This window comes from Elephas maximus, chromosome 3 (assembly GCF_024166365.1).
Source record: "Elephas maximus indicus isolate mEleMax1 chromosome 3, mEleMax1 primary haplotype, whole genome shotgun sequence".
Classification (NCBI taxonomy): domain Eukaryota; kingdom Metazoa; phylum Chordata; class Mammalia; order Proboscidea; family Elephantidae; genus Elephas; species Elephas maximus.
This window is the reverse complement of record NC_064821.1, coordinates 35,454,552-35,478,557: the sequence shown is the minus strand read 5'-3', so window position 1 is coordinate 35,478,557 and position 24,006 is coordinate 35,454,552. Positions and strand designations below refer to the sequence as shown.

The following is a 24,006-nucleotide window of genomic DNA, read 5'->3' as shown; positions in this document are numbered from 1 at the left end:
ATAAGGGACCTTGTACTGGGAGAGCAAGAGTGAGAACACACTGGGGTCTTGGTTGGTGAGGCCTCTAGCAGTCCCCTTCTTTCTGATGCTGGCTTGCAGAGTACTTGGAGTAAGTCGACATGTCTTCCTTTATGCTTCTGGATTTTCAAAACTCAAGACTCGGCGGTAAGGTCAGCAGATGTGTTCAGGGTGGGACCGCCACCACCCACCCTGAGCTCCCAGCCACTCATTTCTCAAGGCGCCACAGCCTCGACTGACCACACGGGCTGTCTCTGGGGTGAGGGCTGTCCCAGGCCTGGGCCTGGTGGGCCTGGCCATCTGACTAATGTCAGGCTGTCTTCAAACTTTTATTGAAGCCTTTTGACCTGCTGAGCACTGACTCCGTGCTATCTACACAAGTATAAACTGGGGATCACAGTGTGGGAGGCCCTGTGGTTGTGGCCAGCCAAGAACTGTCCACAGGAACACTTGGGAAGGCCACCCGAGGCCAACTTGAGATGGGATGTTTTCTTGAAAGGGAGGGCTCCTGGGAGAGAGATGGGATGCAGTGGAGGGCAGGGTCTGGGCAGCACAGGCCTGGTGTGTTCCAGGGAAGAGCTCCAGAGCACTAGGATGGCCGGGTGCCAGCAACAGTGAGCATCCCTGTGAGAGGGTTGGGGAGCCTGGTAGAGGCCTGGAGCTCTGTCATGTGCAGGACACAGGAAGGCCAGGCCCCTGCCCTCTGGGAGCTCCAGGCTGTGGGAGGTGGAGTGGGAAACAGTGTGGCTTCCTTTGCACACTGGCTTTCTAGGCTGGGCAGGCCCACCAGGTGCAGCTTCATGCCGTGTCCCCTTCGAGGAACCTCTAGCTGGTAGCTGACTTGGAAATTCTAAAAAGCACAAAGTGGTATCGTGGCGTTGAGTGTTGCCGTCAACTGGAGAGAAAGCCATCCTACCTGAAGACTGGTTTTATCTGGCCCCTTTCCAGAGGACTTTATCAGGCATGGACCTTGGCACAGCCTGCCCACCATCCCTGTCCTGGACTATGGCACTGCTGCTTCCCACACAGGGCCCCATAAGCCAGGCCGTGAGCCCCACTCTCGTTTCAGCTTAGCCCTGGCACGTACCCATCACTGACAGCATTCTTCCCTGGGAACCTGCAGAGGAGGTCCAGGAGCTGGCTCTGTGGGTCTCTGGAGCACACATGCCTGTCCTGGGCTGCCAGCTGTGGTGCACTAAGGAGACTTTACTGCAGAAAACAGAGAGAAAGGGGATGTCTGCCACAATGTCTACTCTGGGCAGGTTCTTTCAGGCCTCAGCAGATCACACATTGCCCCGCCCTTCCCTTCTTGCGCCCTTGGCTTCCTGGCGGGAAGGAGGCAGTCTGCTCCATGAGGGTGTTCTCCACCTCGCTGCAGAGAGTGCAGCTGAGCACCGTTGTCTGTCTGCCAGGTATGTGTGGGCTGGTCAGCTTCTTCCTCATCCTGGTGAACTGCATGTACAAACCTTCCTGCCAGAAGTGTAGCCACCCCTCTGTCCACCATAGCTGCAGGAACACCAGGGGAGGAGAACATTCTGCCCTGATGCCTACATTTGTATTTTACTCAAACCAGAAGTGCTTGATTTGAGATCATGGGAAAACTGCTGTTGGTGACTTGTGTGGAAACTTCTAGACTCCCAGTATGTCCTTGTGTTGTACCATTTCTGGATTGTTCTTGATTGTGCACTGGTTCCATCTTGACTCGAGTGTAGAACCACCTGGGAGCTCTTAGTAGGCCCAGTGCTTGGGCCCTCCACCTGGGCCCTTTTAATTGAGATCTCTGGGGGACAGGCCTGGGTGTCGGTATTTTTTAAGGTATCCCTGTGCCACGCATTGGATGGCTCTGTAAGCCAGCGTTTGTGCCCATTTCCCACTCTGGCTCAACTGCTGAGTTGAGGATCCAAAAGCTGCCCAGTCTTGTGAAGAGACATAACTACTGGGTATGTTGTAGACTTTTTTGTGTATGCTTGGTAAAAGGTTTCTTGTTTATGTTTGTGCCTGGATTTTTGATCTGGGGAACTTCCTGAAATGAGTTACCAGCATCTTTAGCTTGAGATCTTCCAATTGCTGTCGAATTGACCCCGACTCCTGGTGACCCCATGTGCGTCAAAGTAGAACTGTGCTCCATGGAATATTCAATGGCTGATTGAAAGTAGATCGCCAGGCCTTTTTTCTGAGGAGCCCCTGAGTGGGTTCGAACCTCCAACCTTTTGGTTAGCAGCCAAGCACTTAACTGTTTGCACCACCCAGGGACTCCTTGCCCTAAGAAGCGAAGTAAGTATGGGTGCACCTACGTCTTCGGGTTAGCTGGGGGCCTCTCGCTGATGATGAGGTTGTATCCCGGAGACTGGGACAGGTAGTACCTGTGCAGGTCATGACAGCTGGTGCCCTCTGCATGGCAGTTCAAGTTGTGACTCTTGCTCTTCTGGGGAGTGCCTGCCATCGGGGTGCCAGCTGTGGCCTCCCTCTCATGTGCCTTCAGCTGCTCCTCTCTGGTGCCCATCACGTGCCCAGGACAGATATGAGTCTGCCTTCTGGGAGTGTAGGAACCAAGACCAGGGTGGCAGAAGAGTGGCAGGCAGTGCTGACTTTTGGGGTCCTACCAGGAGCCTCTGGTTTCGAGCTGCAGTGTAAGTCCCAAGTGACCAGGAATCCTTTGAAAGAACTATACTGGCGTAGTTATGCAACTGCTGAGCTCCAGGTTTGTGTTACCTTCAGCTTTTAATTTGGCATATGGAGCTCAGCTGATGTGGTGTTGGGTTAAAAGTGAGTGAGTTTATTACTCCTTGATGTTTCAGTCTAAATATCACTCTTGAGAGTGGTCCTGCCCCAGCCCCCTTGACCTGCGGGCAGTTGTGAGGACGTCCCAGGCTGTACTCGGCATGGTGGCCTGGCCTGAACCAGCCCTTTCCCCAGAGGACTTCGCTTCTAGACTTGGCACTTGTCCTCCTCCTGACCTGATGGTGAGTGCAGAGCCACTGTCCTCCCTCTGCCAGAAACCTCGTGGGCCCAAAATTGTGAACCCCTAGACCCTGAATGCATTTAGTTTGGGGTGGTTGGTCTTCTCCAAGAAGCATCTGTAAAGGTTTTCTCACCTGATCATGGTGCCTTCCTGGGCGAGCCATCTTCTCCCGAAGTCCACATGTCACAGGCCAAGCAGTGCCCCAGGCTTCTGAGCCAGCAGCAAAGAGGGACACTTTGGGGTATAGCTAAGTCATCCAGGTCTACAGCCATAGGTGTCGGGGGGTCATAGTGGCACCTGTGAAGTTCCTGTGAAATTAAGCTCTTTTACTTTTCATCAGTTTTAAAAAGCAGTTGCTTTCAAATTGACCCCAACTCATGGTGACCCCATGTGTATCAGAGTAGAGCTGCGCTCTACAGGGTTTTCAATGGCAGTGACCTTACGGAAGTAGGTCGCCAGGCTTTTCTTCCATGGTGCCACTGGGTAGGTTCAAAACGCCGATCTTTGGGTTAGTAGTCAAGTGCAAACTATTTGCACCACCCAGGGACCTTCAAATTTGACCCATAAAGCTGTGAAACTTCTGCGAATTTGTGGGGAGAGAGAAGAGCCAGGTCAGAGCACAATGGCTTGTCCTCTTCACAGGAGCCTCTTTTTGGCCAACGTTCTTAAAGATTGGGCCCTTTTGGGAAAAGGGCACATTTTCAAAATTCAGGCTTTGGTCTGCTGAGTTACTGTCATTTGGCACTGCAGTCTTATTTAGGGAAATTTCTTTTGTTACAGTCTGGCAGAAGAACTAGTATGCCATAGGGAATGACCATCTTCTGGCTGTCATTGTAACCTGCCAGGGATGTAGAGCCAAGATGGACTGATTATAGGCACCTGACTGTTGGCAGAGAAGAGACGCATATCCTCTGCATAACCAATATCTGGGCGGAAGAGGAAGGCATCACAACCCCAGAGTTGTAGTGTGGAACCACCTTCATGAGCTGGGCTGTCATATTCTAAATTAATTCTAAAAGGTATATAAATCCAGTTCCTTTTACTGTCTTTAAAGGTGGTTTTATAAAGATAATGTTGCCCAAGTGGAAGCCGTGGTTCTAAGTAACCCTCAGTCCCTCAGTATTCAAAATAGATATGTGTCTGGAGAGCCGTCTTTGGAGTAACTGACACGAATGAATGAGAGGTTCCAATGGAGAGAGCTTGTTCTTTGAGTGGACTGTTTCTACTTAATGTGTAACATGGAGGAAGTGAGAGAGATTAGGAATGACAGCCACCACTCATCTGTCAGTTTGTCATACTGTGGTAGCTTGCATGTTGCCATGATGCTGGAAGCTATGCCACCAGTATTTCAGATACCGGCAGGGTTACTTATGGTGGACAGATTTCAGTGGTGCTTCCAAACTAAGAGTAGGAAGAAAGGCCTGACAATCTGCTTCTGAAAATCAGCCAGTGAAAACCCTATGGATCGCAACAGAATATCGTCTGATATAGTGCTGGAACCCTGGTGGTACAGCAGTTACGTGTTTGGCTGTTAACCAAAAGATCTGCGTTTGAACACATGAGCCCCTCCGCGGGAGAAAGATGTGACAATCTGCTTCCATAAAGGTAACAGCCTTGGAAACCCTAAGAGGCAGCTCTGCTCTGCTCTCTAGGGCCACTATGAATTGGAATCCACTCAACAGCACACTACAACAGTGCTGAAAGATGAGCCCCCTAGGTTGGAAGGCACTCAGAATACACAGTAGCTGTGACGATGCTGTCAAGACCAACAGTCGTGAAGATGGCTCAGGACCGGGCAGTGTTTTCATTCTGTTGTGCATGGGGTTGTCATGAGTGAGAGCTGACTAGATACCAGCTAACCACAACAGGAGTGGCAAGAACCTTGCTTGTGAAGTCACAAGGAGTGGGGACCAAACCAATTCCATCCCATCTGCCCTTTAGCTTTTTTTCTGCAGCAGTACTTACCACCTCTTAGTACATCACTTAGTTTTAGCTGTTATTTTCATTCTTGCTGGTCCCTTGTCCCCCCTCCACATTCTACCCCCAGCCAGAATGTGAACCCATGAGGGCAGGTGTCTTTGTACTGAATTCCAGAAGCCTGCCATGTGGCAAGATGCACAGTAGGTTGTTGATCGAGTTAATAAGTCAGAGATACAAAGTTTTTTTTTTTTCATTGTACTTTAAGTGAAAGTTTAGAAATCAAGTCAGTCTCTCATACAAAAACTTATATACACCTTGATATATACTCCTAGTTGCTCTCTCTCTAATGAGACAGCACACTCCTTCCCTCCACTCTCTGTTTTTGTGTCCATTTAGCCAGCTTCTGACCCCCTCTGCCCTCTCTTCTCTCTAGACAGGAGCTGCCTACGTAGTCTCATGTGTCTGCTTGATCCAGGAAGCTCATTCTTCACCAGTATCATTTTCCCTCCCATAGTCCAGTCCAGTCGCTGTCTGAAGAGTTGGCTTTGGGAATGGTTCTTGTCTTGGGCTAACAGAAGGTCTGGGGAGCATGACCTCCAGGGTCCTTCTAGTCTCAGTCATACCATTAAGTCTGATCTTATGAGAACTTGAGGTCTGCGTCCCACTGCTTTCCTGCTCCCTCAGGGGTTCTCTGTTGTGTTCCCTGTCAGGGCAGTCATTGGTTGTAGCTGGGCACCATCTAGTTCTTTTGGTCTCAGGCTGATGTAGTCTCTGGTTTATGTGGCCCTTTCTGCCTCTTGGGCTCATAATTACCTCGTGTCTTTTGTGTAGAGATACGAAGTTTCTACCTAAACCCGGAAGACCCCAAGTGACTGGGACACATCAAGTCCTTCCCCCAGTGCCAGCCAGGATCAGCAATGGTTTTCAGCCTGTTCCTCACCTCAGCAGCCATTTCCTTATAGAGGGAAGCCAGATAGATACACATTACAGTACTCTGATCACAGGAGCAAAGTTTATTTTAGGAGTAATCTGAACACTTAACCTTAACCCCTCCATCCAAGCCTTGCCTGGGGTCTGAAGCACCGTCATATCTACTACTTTCTATCTAGGGCCTGCTGGGGCCAGCCAGAAATACCGTCTACCTCTAGAATGAATGGACTTTTTTTTTTTTTTTAATAACAGTTTTAAAATCTCTCAAATCATACCTTGAGTTGAATTGTTCACCTGATTTCTGTAATTGCTCACTAGAGATATTGAACCCACCCCATGAGGGAACTTTTGTCTATTAGGGGAGGAAGCTGGCTTTTTTTTTTATTGTGGTAAATATGTATGTAACAAGTCACTTGTCTTCCCAACATTCTTCACATGTACAATTCAGTGACACTGTTGTTAGGTGCCATGGAGTTGGTTCCAACTCACAGTGACCCTGTGTACAAGAGAATGAAGCACCGTGCCCGGTTCTCCACCATCCTTAGGATCCTTGTTATGCTTGAGCCCATTGTTGCAGCCATTGTGTCAGTCCATCTTGTTGAGGGTCTTCCTCTTTTTCACTGACCTTCTACTTTCCCAATCATGATGTCCTTCCCCAGGGACTGGTCCCTCCTAGTAACATGTCCAAAGTACGTGAGATGAAGTCTCACCAACCTCGCTTCCAAGAAATATTCCGATTACACTTCTTCCAAGACATATCTGTTCATTCTTCTGGCAGTCCATGGTATACTCAGTATTCTTCACCAACACCATAATTCAAAGGTGTCAGTTCTTCTTCAGTCTTCCTTATTCACTGTCCAGCTTTCACATGCATTTTATGAGGCAATTGAAAACACCGTGGCTTAGATCAGTGCACCTTAGTCCTCAAAGTGATATCTTTGCTTTTTAACACTTTAAAGAGCTCTTTTGCAGCAGATTGGTGCAATGCAGTGCGCTAGTGACGTTAGTTAATGTCTATCATGTTGTTCAACCATTACCGTTATCTGTTTCCAAATTTTCTCGTCACCGTTAAAGAAGCCCAGTGTCAAGACATTCAGGCTGCCAACAGATACGTGAGGAAATGATCACGATCATTAGCCATTAGAGAAATGCAAATCAAAGCTACAATGAGATTCCATCTCACCCCAACAAGGTTGGCATTAATCCAAAAAACACATAATAATAAATGTTGGAGAGGTTGTGGAGAGACTGGAACACTTAGACACTGCTGGTAGGAATGTAAGATGGTACAACCACTTTGGAAGTCGTTTTGACGCTTTCTTAAAAACCTAGAAATAGAACTACCATACAATCCAGCAATCCCACTCCTTGGAATATATACTAGAGAAATAAAAGCCTTTACACGAACAGATACATGCATACCCATGTTCATTGCAGCACTGTTTACAATAGCAAAACGTTGGAAGCAACCAAGGTGCCCATCAACGGATGAATGGATAAATTATGGTATATTCACACAGTGGAATACTAAGCATAGATAAAGAACAATGATGAATCCATGGAACATTTCATAACATGGAGAAATCTGGAAGGCATTGTACTGGGTGAAATTAGTCAGTTGCAAAAGGATAAATATTGTATGATGACAACTATTATAAGAACTGGAGAAATAGTTTAAACAGAGAAGAAAATATTCTTTGATGGTTATGAGAGGGGATGAGGGAGGGAGGGAGAGGGGTAATTCACTACTTAGTAGATAAGTTTTATTTTAGGTGAAGGGAAAGACGATACACAGTTACAGTAGACGTCAACACAACTGAACTAAACCAGAAGCAAGGAAGTTTCCTGAATGAAGTGAATGCTTCAAAGGCCAGCGTAGCAGGGGCGGCGGGGGTTTGAGGACCATGGTTTCAGGGGACATCTAAATCGTATGGCATAATAAAATCTATTAAGAAAACACTCTGCATCCCACTTTGGGGGGTGGCTTCTGGGGTCTTAAACGCTAGCAGGCTGCCATCTAAGATGCATCAATTGGCCTCAACCCACCTGGAGCAAAGAAGAAGGAAGAACACCAAAGACACAAGGTAATTATGAGCCTAAGAGACAGAAAGGACTACATAAACCAGAGACTACATCAGCCTGAGACCAGAAGAATTGGATGGTGCCCAGCCACAACCGGTGACTGCCGTGACAGGCAACACAACAGAGAACACCTGAGGGAGCACGAGAGCAGTGGGATGCAGACCCCAAATTCACATAAAAAGACCAGACTTAATGGTCTGACTGAGACTAGAAGGACCCTGGAGGCCATGATTCTCAGACCTTCTGTTAACCCCAAGACAGGAACCATTCCAGAAGTCAACTCTTCAGACAGGGATTGGACTGGACTGTAAGATACAAAATGATACTGGTGAGGAGTGGGCTTCTTGGATCAAGTAGACATATCAGACTATGTGGGCATCTCCTGTCTGGAGGGGAGATGAGAGGGCATAGGGGTTCAGAAGCTACCTGAATGGACATGAGGAGAGAGAGTAGAGGGAGGAACTGTGCTGTCTCATTAGAAGGAGAGCAATTAGGAGTGTGTAGCAAGGTGGTTTTTTTTTTTAGCAAGGTGTATGTAAATTTTTGTATGGGAGACTGACCTGATTTGTAAACTCTGACTTAAAGCACAAAAAAAAAAAAGCCCAGTGTCCCCTAAGCAGTGAGTACCCCTTTTTCCCCTCCCTCTCACCCCTGGTAACCACTAATAAATTTTGGTCACTGTATTTCATGTAGGTGGAATCATACAGTATTTGTCGCTTTGTGACTGACTGATTTCACTCGACATAACGTTTCAAGGTTCATCCATGTCGTAGCATGTATCAGGACTTCATTTCTTTTGATGACTGAGTAATATCATATTGTATGTATATGCCACATTGTGTTTATCTGTTCGTCTCTTGATGGACTTTTAGGCTGTTTCCACCTTGTGGCTATTGCGAATAACGCTGTATTCAACACCGATATGCTAGTACCTGTTTGCGTTCCTGCTTTCAGTTCTTTTGAGTACCAACCTAAAGCTTACATTTTTATAACTGTGGGTCAGTATTGAAAATGGAACAGATCAGAAACATGAAAATGATGGGCCCAGAGCGAGAAGGAGTTGGGTGTGCTGTGAGCTCTGTAGGCATCTGGGTAGCTGGGCCAGTAGGGCAGACCCCCAACAGGGGTAGCCTAGAGGGTCTTAATGCGAGGCTGGGGTGTATATGTTTGTGTTGAACAAATGGGTGAAATCCCTTTCTCCCCCAGCTTGTAGTATATCTGTTTTGGTAATGTTCTGGGTATCCGTGCACCCGTTTCTTATTAAAGAGATTTGAGTTAGAACTGGATTCGATGAGGGTTTTCATCTTCAGCACCCATGGTGCTTTTCTTCACCTGAAAGTATAATCCATTTTGATGCCATTCCTATGGCAACCAGTGAACTCTAAGGGAACAGATTCTATTTTTGTGTTCCAGCGCAGCAGCAGGATTGGTGAAGGCTCATAGAAAATTCCATTGTAAGTTCTGTGTTTTGAAGAGATAGGAAATAGTACAGTCCTAAATGTTAAATGTTTAGCACTGACTGTCTTTGAGACACCTCTGATAATCTGCATGTCCCCAGACTTGGTCTTGGTTTTTATGGCATTAGATTGGGGTAGGGAGGGCGGGGACTTGGTAGGAGCTGATTTTTAATCCCAAATAGATCTTTAGGGGCTTCATTCTTTGGGTTTCGATATTCAGTAGCACCTTGTTCCCACACCTCCATGTGTCCAAGTGTATGCCACGCCACTGCCCCATCTGACGTGAAGGTCACATTGTTTTTATTACCTGTATGATAATAAAAACAATTAAGTGATATAAACAGTTAAGTGCTTGATTGTCAGCTTAAAGGTTGGAAGATCGAATTCACACAGAGGTGCATTAGAAGAAAGGCCTGGTGATCTGCTTCCAAAAATCATCTATTAAAAACCTCGTGGAGCACAGTTCTACTCCAACACTCAGGGGCTTTGCAGGAGTAGACTTGACAGCAACTAGTTTTAACTGATCCTGTGTTTAAGCTAAATGCCACCATTACCACAAGACAAAAATGGGAATTCCTCTTCCCCTTCAGGTCTACATTTAAATGTCATTTCCTCAGGAAGCCTTCCCTAGCCTGCCCCTGGCTGAGGCTCTTCTACCACCCTAGGTTTTCCTGTCAACAAGTGTAGGGACCTGTCCATGGTCCCCAGTGCCCGCATGGACACCTTACCCATGTGTCATATCTTTCCTAACTTCCATTCTCTTGGTTTTATCCATTTGAACAATTCTTATAGTGATTTTTGGCTCGGAGAAATGATTTTGAGTAGGTGAGAAGCTAGCTTTCTACTAGGATAACTGGAGGCACTGTTGAGGGCTTAGACAGGGCCTGGGAGCTGATCGAGGGCCACCAGAGGTAGAAGGAATGCAGCCTTTCTGTTGCTCAGCAGCTTGATTCAGAGAGGCCTCTCCCATTGGAGCCACCTTGCAGGGAGGGGACGCGGGCATTGAGCCTCGCCTGCCTTTGGCAGGCTGCATATCGAAGCCGCTCCCACTGACCTCTCCCTCCCCTCAGCAGACGGTACTGTTGCGTGTCCTCCTCAGCCGGTGAACAAGCTCATTCATGCCATTCACTGAGCCTGCTCTGACCCGGCCCTCCATCTGCTGGGAAAGCACCCGGTTGTACTGTCCCGGCGCCATTCTGCAGGCGTTGGCTCCAGGGCGTCCCAGCCAGCACCAGCTGCTCAGCGGCCAAGAGAGAACAAGAGAAAACTGTGAAGCCTTCAGGGGTCCTTACATGGTATGGGAAACCTTAGCTGTGGGGGACCCAAGGCAGTATCAGTGGTTCCCTGGAAGGGGGCTTGTGTTTGATGCGGCAACTCGTAATCACCCCGCTTATCACTGACTCCTATATGCCAGTTCCTCCTTCAACAGGGTCCTCGCTGGCACTTAGGAGGCTTCTTGAGAAACTTCTTTCATCTCGCGTTCCCCTTTGGTATGTTCCCCTCAGTCAAACTCTCCTTCAGTATTTAAAAAAAAAGAGATTAGTTGCTTTCAAGTTGAAACGGCGACTCCAGGTTTGTCAGAGTAGAACGATGCTCCATAGGGTTTTCAACGGCTGATTTTTAGAAATAGATTGCCAGGCCTTATTTTTGAGGCAACTCTAGGTAGACTCGAACCTCCAACCTTGCAGTTAGTAGCCGAGTGTGTTCACCATTTGCACTACCCAGGGGCTCCTCCCCTTCAGTATCTGATGCTTTCAAAACCTTTGTGTACTTCACTTTTACCAGTTCTAGCATGATTTCCACTTCCCACTCTCTCACATTAACTATTCACCTTGTGCAGACACCTTACCGTTCTACATTCCTCTGGTTTAGTGACCCACACTGGCATGCCCTGGGCCAGCACTCCTGGATGTGCCCTGCGCCACACTCCATTCTCCACACACAGCCAGATTCTCCTGGACACACAGCTGTCCGTGTGGACACTTGGAACTAGGCGGATAGAATAAAACCAGCATGAAATTCCTCTCTGCCTGGCAGATAGTTTGGGGATTGAGATTAATTCTGGGCTTCTCCCTTGGCCTTAGCCCCAGGGAATCCAGTTGACTCAGCATGCCCACCTCCCACCCCCACACCCTTTTTTCTTGTCCATGCAGAAGCCTCTGTGTGGAACCTGCTCCCTGCCCTGTCAGCAGTGTTCCCAAAGCAGGGAGGCCCACCCCAAAGTGCACGGCTCCAGAGAGAACTAGGGCTTCAACCTGGGAAGGGGTGGCGCCTCCTTTGGCACCCTGCAGTCTCACTGGGCACGGCATTGCCCTCGGGGTCTGGAGCCCACTCAGCCCAGCCACAGCCACTTGTAGTCACGCTCCCTTGAAGCCATGCTCCCTGGGCTGAATCTCATGCTGGCTTTCTCTTCAGAGCTGCTAACAAAAGCAAATTCAACACTTAACATTTTGCCACATTTGCTTTATTTCTGTATAAATGCACACTGGTTTTTGGCTAAATACTTTGAAAGTAAGTTGCAGATGTTATACTTCACCGGTATGTACTTGAGCAGACATCTCTTTACGACTCAGGGTGTTCTGTAAAACCTGTAAACCACCATTGTTACATGAAAAAGTTAACAACAATTCTACCCTGTCTTGAGATTTCCCGTGGTTTCTCTAAGAGTGTCTTTTAACTGTCTGGCACGCCCCCTCCAAATAGGTTCACCTGTTGCACGGGATTATGTTCTTCTTTTAATATTTCAGTTTGTAAAAAGTCACGTTGAAGCACAGGTGGGTCAGTGAATGGTGACGGTGGTGAGCAGGACTGATGGGGCCAAACTCCCTAAACACAGCATGGGCTGGGCCCTGCTGGAGGCCTTCTAGATCTGCTCTGGCCAGTCCAGCCTTCTGTCCTCATGTTGGCCCCTGAGCACTCCAGACAGGGCTCAGAGACTGAGAGCTGTGTTTTTGTTCTAAATTTTAATTCATCCAAATCTTGATTTTTAAACTCATGATCAGTTCAGTTATTGGAGGACTTTTAAGTATGTTGGGAACAACTTGGATATGTGCAATTAAATTTTATGAAATTTAAATACCAATTAAGTATTTCAGATGAAAACTTAGTGCCTGATTTGAGATGAGCTGTAAGTGTAGAGTGTTACTGTTGCCCTCGAGTCTGTTCCAACTCCTGGCGACCCTGCACGTGCAGAGCAGAACTACTCCATAGGGTTTTCAAAGACCGCGACCTTTCTGAAGCAGATCACCAGGCCTGTCTTCCGAGGCAACTCTGGGTGGACTTGAACGGCCAACCTTTCAGTTAGTAGTTGAACACTTAACGGTTTGCACCAGCATTGCAAAGTACCACTTGGATTTTGAAGATTTAGTATTTAAAAAAAAAATAAGGTATCTTGGTTTTTTATGGTGATTTTGTGTTAAAATTACAATATTTTGGCTATGTTGGGGGGGTTGATAAAATGTATTGTGAAAATTAACTTCACTTGTTTCTTTTACATGACTGTGGCTCGTAGAAAATAAAAAAGTGCATGTGTGGCTCACGTTCAGTTTGTTGGCGTGTGCAGATACGGTGCTAGTGTGGCATGCCTCGTCTTCTGACTGCAGTCCCCGTTCTCACCCTCCATCAGTCCTCCTGTTCTTCCCTTTCTGTACCACTGAAGACTGCGGGCCCTGCTGGGGTTTGGTGCGCTTTCTGCTAGTATCTCTTTCTCCTCTTCTGTCCTGATGAGGCCTGGGGCCTGTGAGTGTCCGTACCTCTTGCGGCACTTCACAGGGTGCCCAGTTTGTTCGCCATTAAGTGTTAGACTGCTGGAGGGGGTACTCTGCTACAGCTCCGGTCCATGTGCCTGGCCTGAGGAGCTCAGACATTTGTTGTTGTAGCCGCCAGAGGTCTGTAGAATGGTGAGGCTTGTCTGCAGGGTTTGTGGGGCCAGTGTGCTGATGGGGGCTGATCTGTGTTCCTGGATGTGGGGGAGGAGGTCTCTTTGCTCCTCTTCTGTTTGGCTCTTGGCCCTGGGTTCTCAAGATAGAACAAGGCATGGGAAGCGTTGGTGGGAGGACATGGGGCCCAAGAGAGGGGAGGTGAGCACCAGCTTCTTCTTCATCAGGGGAGTCACACCCAGTCTGCGATCTGGGAGGACTTAGAGAGTCAAGGAGAGTGATCACAGGGAGCTAGGATGTGCCCAGCGCATTTGTAGCGGAGTAAACTTAAACCGTTTAAGCTCACAGAGGGGCTGGCAGGCGAGCCCTGTGGGGAGGCAGTCCTCGCTTTTTGTGCCCTTTACCCTTTTCCCTGCAGCGGCTTACTTGAAGTTGACGCAGGTCTTGTTTTCACTGGGACGTCATTACTGTACACGTGCTTAATAATAAATACTTAAAATCTACATTCTGATGCCTGGGTCCTGGATTCCCTAAATGGTGACCCAATGCATTTGGGCCTGGGGGCGTGGCACCAGCGCCCTTCCATGTGGTGACCCTCCTCCTCCACCCACTGGCGGAGCTGTCCAGTTGCCGTCAAATTGATTCCCAACTCCCAGTGATCCATGTGTGTCAGAGTAGAATTGTGCTATATATAGGATTTTCAGTGGCTAATTTTTCAGAAGTAGATTGCCAGGCCTTTCTTCTGAGGAGCCTCTGGGTAGACTTGAGCCTCTAACCTTTCAGTTAGCAGCCAAGTGCATTCACTGTTTGCACCACCCAGGAGCTCTCTGGGGCTGTTAGTTGCAGGCAAATTCAGCAATTTAGACACTGTCATCTCTCACTGGTTGTCTTTTGGGCTGTCAGTAGTCTTCAGTTCCTGTTTTGTAAACCTGGGACTTGGGGTCTTTCTGACTCTGACATTGATTTTATGTCACTTTCTGCTCCCTTTTCTTTGAGAAGAGTGATTGTGCCTCCACCTTGAACGGCACCCGTACCCCTCCCCCATTGTCTGGGTTCTGTACCTGACAGCAAGGTGAGGAGAAAAGTGGCCTTCCCTGAAATTGCTTCTTAGTGTACCTGGATGCTGACATATGTAACCTTCTTTTTTCCAGATCTGTCTTTTAAAATTGAGCCTCACAATGAAGGTCAGAGGGTACCGTCACTGAGGAAAAGGACACCCCGTAAGCGCCAGCTCTTCATCAAGGTAACTAGGCTCTGTGTCTCAGTCCCGAGTCGCCCCATGGCCTTGTTTGTCACACACAGCCACTTTCGGGCTCCTGGGTGGGTCTCCTTAGCCATCAAAGGCTTGGTTTGGCCTTCTCCCCACCCATGAGGGCTCTGGTGGTCGTGGCTGAACTGTCGCGTAGGCAACAGGGTCATGGGTCTCTAACACTCGTGCCAGCACTGTTCCCGGGACCCCCTCTCGCCCCAGTGAGTGTGGGTGTGTCCAGAGGACACTACACGTCGCTTTCCCATTTGGTGGTCCAGTCACTGGTTGAGTGTTGTTTCATTTATTACAAGTGACCAGCATGGTACTCGGCATGGACGTACATGTGCTTTGTCCTCTGCCCTGGGGCATCCTGCTCCTCTGGGAGACTGACTGTGCCGGGCATTTGGTGGCACACCTGGTGGTCGGCACTGACCACATGACTTCCCTGGGCTTCAGTGCCCTGGAAACACCATAGTTGTCTTTTTCCTAGTTTTAAATTTTCTTGATGAAGATAGTGAATACAGTTTCATCCTTTTGTTGGAAATGGGAAGCATTCACAGGACCCGCATAACGTTATCCTCAAAAGTTTTCTTTCTGGGTCTATACCTGGGACAGTCCAGGACCCTATTACTAGCCTGTTTGACTAGCCCAAGTTTCTCATTCTTAGACTCTTCCCTGGTTTTAGTTCTCTGTCCTCCCAAGGCAAACATCATGCCCACTCTGCTGCCCCCTGAGTCTCCTGTTCCCCAGGGCCTCCTGGGCAGAGGGCATGCTCCACTTTCAGAGCCCCACACAAACCAGCCTTGCTGCTGCCCCCATCACTTTCTGGGTATCTTGAGACGTACCTCTCAAAGTAGGACTTTTCTATGCACACCAGCAGTCTTGTTAAATTGCATTTTGTATATTGTGTTAAGTTGATGTTGGTGCCATGGCCCACACGATAGCTCTGTTGGAGAACAAATTCCTGAAAATAAATGGTATAAAGTGAGGGTGATGGGTAAAGGAGATGGGGTTACAGCTTCCAGGAGGAAGTGTTGCCCTCACCTTACCTGTGGAGGCACAACCCGGGCCCGGGCCATGGGAGTACACAGTCTGAATGAGTGACGCCACTGTGTATCCATCACAGCGTCCAAGACTCTAAACACTGAATGAATGGGGGCATTGGGGAACTCGGCTGGGGCAAAGCTGCTTTGAGAGCAGTTAGAGAGAGGCAGAAAAACAGCCACACACCCTCATGGTTCCTGGATGGCACAAGCAGTTTGCAGTTAGCTGTTAATCTAAAGATTGGCTGCTTGAACCTACCCAGCGGTGCCACAAAAGAAAGGCCTGGGTAAAATTGGAAAAGTAATAGGCTAAATAGATCCATGTTATTGGTTTTTCAGTGTTAATCAGTAGTCATCCACATTCCACTTCACCTGGTGCTTCCAGGTGCCTGTCCTAATGCACAGCTTTACCTAATGCCTCTATGCCTTCTCATTCTGACTTTTAACTAAACATTTTATCACGTAGTTTTCCCTTGCCTTGCCACAAAAGTCCAGAAGTATATGGAACACTGGGGTTTGCAGACTGCAGCCCGTGGGTCAATTAGAGTTTTAATGACACACAGCTGCACTCACTGTTCAAGGATTGTCTACCACTGCCATCAGGTACAGGGGCAGAATTGAGTGATTGTGGCAGACACTGACTATATAGTCCTCAAGGCCAGGAATATTTATAGAAAAGGTTTGCTGACATCTACTGGAATATGTTTTAGCCCAGGAGTTTTGATCTCGTCTGCACCAAAGTTTTGTGTTGTTTTTACTGTATGCTCATCACAGGAACACGTTTTAAATTCACCAGTCCATCACCCAGATTTAACCCTCAATGCCGCGATGTAAATGCATAGGTGACAAGGGATACCTTTTACCATACCTAGACAGCTTTTGCAGGGAAAAGATGGTGTGGAATTGTCACCACCACCAACTGCCATGGAGTCAACTCCAACTCATGGCAACCCCATGAGTGTCAGAGTAGGACTGTGCTCCATAGGGTTTTCAATGGCTGGTTTTTCAAAAGTAAATCTCCGGGTCTTTCTTGAGTGGTGCCTCTGGGTGAACTGGAACCCCCAGCATTTTGGATAGCAGGTGAGCGCATTCATTGTTGCCACCACCTGGCGTCTTCTGCAGAGTTCTCAGTACCCCTAATCGAGTGGTCCTGCTGTCTGGTTCCTGAAGCAAAGGGACTGGGTTTCTGGTTGGCAGGATTGTGGGCTGCCCGGGTCTGGCACCTGCTCCTCTGGGCTGCAGGGTCCCTGTGGGCCTGTGTCCTCTCCGGTGGGTGACAGAGAGCTTGAGCGTGTCACACAGCCCCCAGCAGGATGGCCAGCTTGTCTCTGCCTTGGGTCATGTGGTTCAAGGCACGCTGCAGAACCGAGTCGGAGGGGTGGGGTCGGAGCGTGCACCAGCTTCACAAAGGAGGATCAGGCTCTGATGGCAGGTTTGTGTAGACTCCAGGCAGTGCTATTTGCTGATGCTGTGGCAATGTTCTCACCAGTCACCTGAGCTAGTCAGATGGAGAGTCATGCACCTGAGCTTCCCCACTAGCACAGATTGCAGCTGACCAGGGCCACCCGCCATGAATGCAGATCAGCCACTGCCCCAGGACCAGGCAGATGGACTTTCTGGTGTGTAAGTTATGTCACCATGTACCCAATATTTCAGCAATAGTGCTCCCAGGGTAGGATGAGATTTGCTGTAAGTCGACTTCTATACGGGAGTTGCACGTTTTGCTAAAGTCCAGGTCACCCCTCCTCATCTCTTTGTATCTGGGGAGAATCTTGAATTTCCCCAGTGATTGTTTGTATAGGAGCCATGCAAAAGAGGGCAGTTAGTCTCGTCTGTTTGGAGAGCGTGCGGCTGTAAACTCATAATCAACTCTTTAAGAAGGCTTAAGCCCAGTGGCATGGACCAGCATCTGGCCTGGCATGAGATAAGGCTGAGCCCACATTCCCCCAGGCCCTGACTGTTGAGAAGCACAGGTAACAGCTTGGTCTCTGTCCCCCTAACCCTGTCTGTGCCAACAGGGAGATGGCCTTAGGTTTCTCCCAGGCACGGCCTCCTCCAGCTGTCAACAGATGGCCAGGGGGACTGTGTGGCTGTCTCTGCTCCCATTTGTGTACGGGCATGACATTCTTTGGAAATACCTCTAGTAGACATTTGCTGGGGACCCAGCTCCTGGGTCACGGTGCTTAGCTGCTTTTGCAGGGGAAGGGGTGCAGGGCACACAAAGCTCCAGGTGACCAGGGCAGACCAGGTCACCACCCATTTTTCCTTCACCATGCGGTGATGTTAACGAAAATGTTGCTGACACCACCTTGTAGCGTTGCTGTGAGGGTTCACTAAGCTGATAGAGGTCAAGTGCTGAGTAAGTGGCCAGCCCCACCCCCACTCGTGTGGCTGCGGTCATATAGCCTTCCTGCTCACCCGCCCTCCTTTGCAGCCTGCTCTCTGCAAGCTCTCTTGAGGAGGAAGGTCTACGAGTGGGAAGGGGTGAGGCAGTCACTGGCTTCAGTACAAAATGCGGCTGGCCACAGACGCCAGGTTTGTATTCAGCCTCTTGAGATGCATGGAACCTGCTATGGCACTGATTTGGGCCAGGCGTGTTTGGTCTCACTCTTGTCCTCTCAGGCAGGTCCTCAGAATCCTAGGACCAAGCCCTCCTCTTCGTCCTTTCGTGACCACCAGCTAATCTCCCTCCTTGGTCTGGGGACAGGTCACTTGGCCCAGCTCCTTTGCCGTGAGTCGACCCTGAGAACCCAAACCAAGACCCATTACTGTCGAGTCAATTCCGACTCATGGTGACCTCGTGTGTTACAGAGTAGAACTGCTCCATAGGATTTTCTTGGCTGTAGTATTTATAGAAGCAGATTACCAGACCTTTCTTCATGGCACCACTGGGTGGATTCTAACGGCCAACCTTTAGGTTAGTAGTTAAGCGCAAACCGTTTGGGCCACCAAGGACCTTAGCCCTGTGAACAGAGGCCCCCAAAGCCCTGTTGTCAAAGAGGAGGGCCGCCTGGGGGGACTGACTCAGTGGGGGTGCTGTGGTGGGGGGCTTCCACCAACTTTGCAAGTAGAAGCTTGCTCATTGATCTTCTGAATTTGTTTCTGATTTATTTGAAATTTTTCGGTGCCTGTTTTTAGACTCGTCTGGACAAACTGGCTAGATTGTAAATAAGGTCAAGAGTACTTTTTGAAGCAGAAATAAAGTAGTTTCTTTGTGTTGAAAGTCAACCAGCATTATAGCTGTGCTATCTGTAAGTGCCCCCACGTGTCTGTCATTTAGTCGTACTGTGGGGGCTTGCGTGTTGCTTGCTGCTGGAACCTATGCCACCAGTATTCAGATACCAGCAGGGTCACCCATGGAGGACAGGTTTCAGCTGAGCTTCCAGACTAAGGCAGACTAGGAAGAAGGAACCGGCAGTCTACTTCTGAAAAGCATTCGCCAGTAAAAACCTTATGAATAGCAGCGGAACATTGTCTGATACAGTGCTGGGAGATGAGCCCCCCAGGGTCAGAAGGCTCTCAAAAGATGACTGGGAAAGAGCTGCCTCCTCAAAGTAGAGTCGACCTTAATGACGTGGATGGAGCAAAGCTTTCGGGACCTTCGTTTGCTGATCTGGCGCAACTGAAAATGAGAAGAAACAGCTGCAAACATCCATTAATAATCAGAACCTGGAATGTATGAAGCATGAATTGAGGAAAACTGGATATCGTCAAAAATGAAATGGAACTTTAAAACATCGATATCCTAGAAATTAGTGCAGTGAAATGCACTGGTGTTGGCCATTTTGAATCAGACAGTCGTATAGTCTACTATGCTAGGAATGACAACTCGAAGAGGAATGGTGTTGCATTCATCGTCAAAAAGAATATTTCAAGATCTATCCTGAAGTACAACACTGTCAGTGATAGGATAATATCCATACACCTACAAGGAAGACCAGTTAATACGACTATTATTCAAATTTACGCAGCAACCACTAGGGCCAAAGATGAAGAAATAGAAGATTTTTATCAGCTGCTGCAGTGTGAAATTGATCAAAAATGCAGTCAAGGTGCATTGATAATTACTGGCGATTGGAACGTGAAAGTTGGAAACGAAGAAGGATCAGTATTTGGAAAATACGGCCTTGGTAATAGAAACAATGCCGGAGGTCGAATGATAGAATTTTGCAAGACCAGCGACTTCTTCATTGCAAATACCTTCTTTCACCAACATAAACGGCGACTATACACATGGACCTCGCCAGATGGAACACAGAGAAATCAAATTGACTACATCTGTGGAAAGAGACGATGGAAAAGCTCAATATCATCAGTCAGAACAAGACCAGGGCCAGCTGTGGAACAGACCGTCAATTGCTCATACGCAAGTTCAAGCTGGAACTGAGGAAAACCAGAGCAAGTCCACAAGAGCCAAAATATGACCTTGAGTACATCCTACCTGAATTTAGAGACCATCTCAAGAATAGATTTGACGCATTGAACACTAGTGACCGAAGACCAGACGAGTTGTGGAATGACATCAAGGACATCATCCACGAAGAAAGCAAGAGGTCATTGAAAAGACAGGAAAGAAAGAAAAGACCAAGGTGGATGTCAGAGGAGACTCTGAAACGTGCTTTCAAACGTTGAGCAGCTAAAGCAAAAGGAATAATTGATGAAGTGAAAGAACTGAACAGAAGATTTCCAAGGGCGTCTCGAGAAAACAAAGTATTATAATGACATGTGCAAAGAGCTGGAGATGGAAAGCCAAAAGGGAAAAACATGCTCGGTGTTTCTCAAGCTGAAAGAACTGAAGAAAAAATTCAAGCCCTGAGTCACAATAGCGAAGGATTCTATGGGGAAAACATTAAACAATGCAGGAAGCATCAAAAGAAGATAGAAGGTGTACACAGAGACATTATACCAAAAAGAATTAGTCGATGTTCAACCATTTCAAGAGGTGGCATATGATCAGGAACCAATGGTGTACTGAAGGAAGAAGTCCAAGCTCCTCTGAAGGCATTGGTGAAAAACAAGGCTCCAGGAATTGATGGAATATCAACTGAGATGTTTCAACAAATGGATGCAGCGCCGGAGGTGCTCACTCGTCTATGCCAAAAAATATGGAAGACAGCTTTCTGGCCAACTGACTGGAAAAGATGCATATTTATGCCTATTCCCAAGAAGGGTGATCCAACCGAATGTGGGAATTATAGAACAATACCATTAATATCACACGCAAGCAAAACTTTGCTGAAGATCTTTCAAAAACGGCTGCAGCAGTATATCAACAGGGAACTGCCATAAATTCAGGCCGGTTTCAGAAGAGGACGTGGAACCAGGGACATCATTGCTGATGTCAGATGGATCCTGGCTGAAAGCAGAGAATACCAGAAGGATGTTTACCTGTGTTTTATTGACTATGCAAAGGCATTCGACTGTGTGGATCATTAACAAATTATGGACAATGTAGGGAAGAATGGAAATTCCAGAACACTTAATCGTGTTCATGAGGAACCTTTACATAGATCAAGAGGCAGTTGTTCGGATAGAACAAGGGGATACTGATTGGTTTAAAGTCAGGGAAGGTGTGCGACAAAGTTGTATCTTTTCACCATACCTGTTCAGCCTGTATGCTGAGCAAATACAAGAAGCTGGAGTATATGAAGAATAATGGGGCATCAGGATTGGAGGGAGACTCATTAGCAGCCTACATTATGCAGCTGACACAACCTTGCTTGCTGAAAGTGAAGAGGACTTGAAGCACTTACTTAGTGAAGATCAAAGACCACACAGCCTTCAGTATGGATTGCACCTCAACATAAAACAAAAATCCTCACAACTGGACCAATGAGCCACATCATGATAAACGGAGAAAAGATTGAAGTTGTCAAGGATTTCATTTTACTTGGATCCACAATCAACAGCCATGGAAGCAGCAGTCAAGAAATCAAAAGATGCATTGCATTGGGTAAATCTGCTGCAAAGGACCTCTTTAAAGTGTCGAAGAGCAAAGATGTCATCTTGAAGATTAAGGTGTGCCTGACCCAAGCCATGGTATTTTCAGTCGCATCATGTGCATGTGAAAGCTGGACAGTAAATAAGGAAGACCGAAGAACTGATGCCTTTGAATTGTGGTGTTGGCGAAGAATGTTGAATATACCATGGACTGCCAAAAGAACGAACAAATCTGTCTTGGAAGAAGTACAACTAGAATGCTCCTTAGAAGCAAAGATGGTGAGACTGCGTCTTACATACTTTGGACATGTTATCAGGAGGTATCAGTCCCTGGAGAAGGATATCACGCTTGGCAAAGTACAGGGTCAGCGGGAAAGAGGGAGACCCTCAATGAGGTGGATTGACACAGTGGCTGCAACAGTGAGCTCAAGCATAACAACGATTGTAATGATGGCGCAGGACAGGGCAGTGTTTTGTTCTGTTGTGCATAGGGTCGCTATGAGTCGGAACAGACTCAACAGCGTTCTAACAACAACATCTGTATGTGCTGTCTGACCTCCTCTGAGACCCCTCAGAGGAGCTGGGATGATAGTGAAGCACGTCGGGGGGCTTCCTCAGAGGGTCTGGGGATGTGAGCAGGAAACATCTTTCTGTTTTATTTCCATTAACCTAGAAGTTCCCAGACTTTCCTGGTCCATAGCCCCCTTAGTGTCTCAAGTTTTTCATGATGTTCCTAGGCCAAAAGAAATACTTAACAGTTTTGTATAATAGTGTGTTAGGGCCCGGCAACTCATTAAATATTAATATCCCAACAGCTGTGTGACTGAGAAAATAAAACACAGATACTGAAAGGAAAAGTATTCTTAGTTCATCCTTAAATAACCATGCTTCCTTGCTGGTGGGTTTGTGTCCGTGTTGGGTGCTGCAAGCTCAAACCTGGGCACCCGAGCACCATGATTCCTGTTCCGTGTGGCTTTTTGCATCGTTGTGCTCTTATTACAGCGACTGCTGCACACCAGGCTTGGCAAGATGTGACATTGTCAGAATGAACATGGTGCAGGTTGACGTGAAAGCTGTGGACGGCCCGTGCTCAGAGTTCCCGCAGCGCCCCACCAAGCTCGTTGGGATAGCCAGGGCTCCTCAGCACTCAGTTTGGGAACCACGATGCTCAGCTCTAGTATCTCCTCATCTGTTCCCTATTCCTTTCTACTGGAAGCATGGTGTAGGACTCCTACTGGGAGTAGATTCCGAATCAGGCAGCCAGCTTTGGGTTGGAAACAGAAGGTAAGATTCTCTTCCTGTCTCCTGGCATTCCTGTCTCAGTACGAAACCTGAGAGGGGCAGCCTCTTTGCATCACTTAGACTTACGACTTTGAGTGGCGTTTCCTGTCTACTCTGCCCCAGAACTTTAGGCTGTCAGTTCTTCCTTTCGTCTGCAGGTGGGTGTAGGAGTCAGCATTGTCAGAGCGCCTCCAGTGTAGGAGTCGCAGGGAGTGCGGGAATGGGGTGAAGATGGCGCGGCTCCCAGGTGTGTGTGCAGGCAAGGCTGGGAGAGATCCAACCTCCACAGGGAGGTGCTTGCGGGGGACGGGGCCAGGCAGCCTTTGGGGCACAGAACCGGATATTTGGAGCACAGGGTTTGTGTGTGAGGAGGTAAGAGAGGTAAAGGCCTGGCCTGGGGAGTGGAGCCGCCTCTGGGGAGAACTCACACAGGGAGCATGGCCTCAGAAAAAGTCCTCTGGCTCTTGGGTGGAGCTTCTCACCAGGCGCCTCTTGTCCGGAGTCCGAAGCAGACTTTTGACTAGACATTCTGTTGCCTTCCTTCATGTTACCATCTCTGAGAGATTTCCTGTCTCTGAGAGATGAGTGGCTTCTGGAGGCTTCCTGAGGCTCTCTCTTTCCTGCAGACATGGAGGGCTGAGCCAGTAGGTGTAGGTTGCCTGGGTTCCACAGCATGGTTGGTTCAGGATGTGGCCTCAAGGCACGCTGACCTCACAGAGCGGCTGGCTGGGCAGTCTAGTCAGGCAGGCCAACTGGAGGTTCTGGACATGGCATGGATTCCTTTGGTTCAGCCATCATTGCCTGGCAACCCTCCACATCACGAGCATGGATGTCTTCTGCCTTCGGTCGTCTCCAGCTGTCTTCTAAAAGGAACTCCTGGCCCCCGAGTCCACCTCATCTATCGAACATATGTCACTTGTGCCTTTGAATTTAAACTGATTTCTTGTTGTTGTTAGGTGCCATCCGGTTGGTCCCCACTCATAGCAACCCTGTGTACAACCACAAAACGCTGCCTCACAGTCTTTGCTATGCTTGATCCCATTGTTGGAGCTTCTGTATCAGTTCATCTCGTTAAGGGTCTTCTTCTTTTTTGCTGACCCTCTACCTAGCATGGTGTTCTTCTCCAGGGACTGGTCCCTCTTGATAACATGTCCAAAGTAAGTAAGACAAAGTGTCACCATCCTCCCTTCTAAGGAGCATTCTGGGTGTACTTCTTCCAAGACAGATTTGTTTTTTCTTTTGGCAG

General features: G+C 48.1%; 1 protein-coding gene across 3 annotated transcripts in view; it reads left to right on the top strand.

Annotated features, from left to right (window-relative positions):
- Window positions 1-24,006, top strand: part of BRD4 (bromodomain containing 4) — a 96,042-nt gene that overhangs the window by 31,894 nt on the left and 40,142 nt on the right. For all 3 annotated transcript variants that reach the window (XM_049877213.1, XM_049877214.1, XM_049877215.1), the window contains exon 2: window positions 14,399-14,490. The gene's annotated coding sequence lies outside the window, so the exon portion shown is untranslated. The remainder of the gene's footprint in view (window positions 1-14,398; window positions 14,491-24,006) is intronic.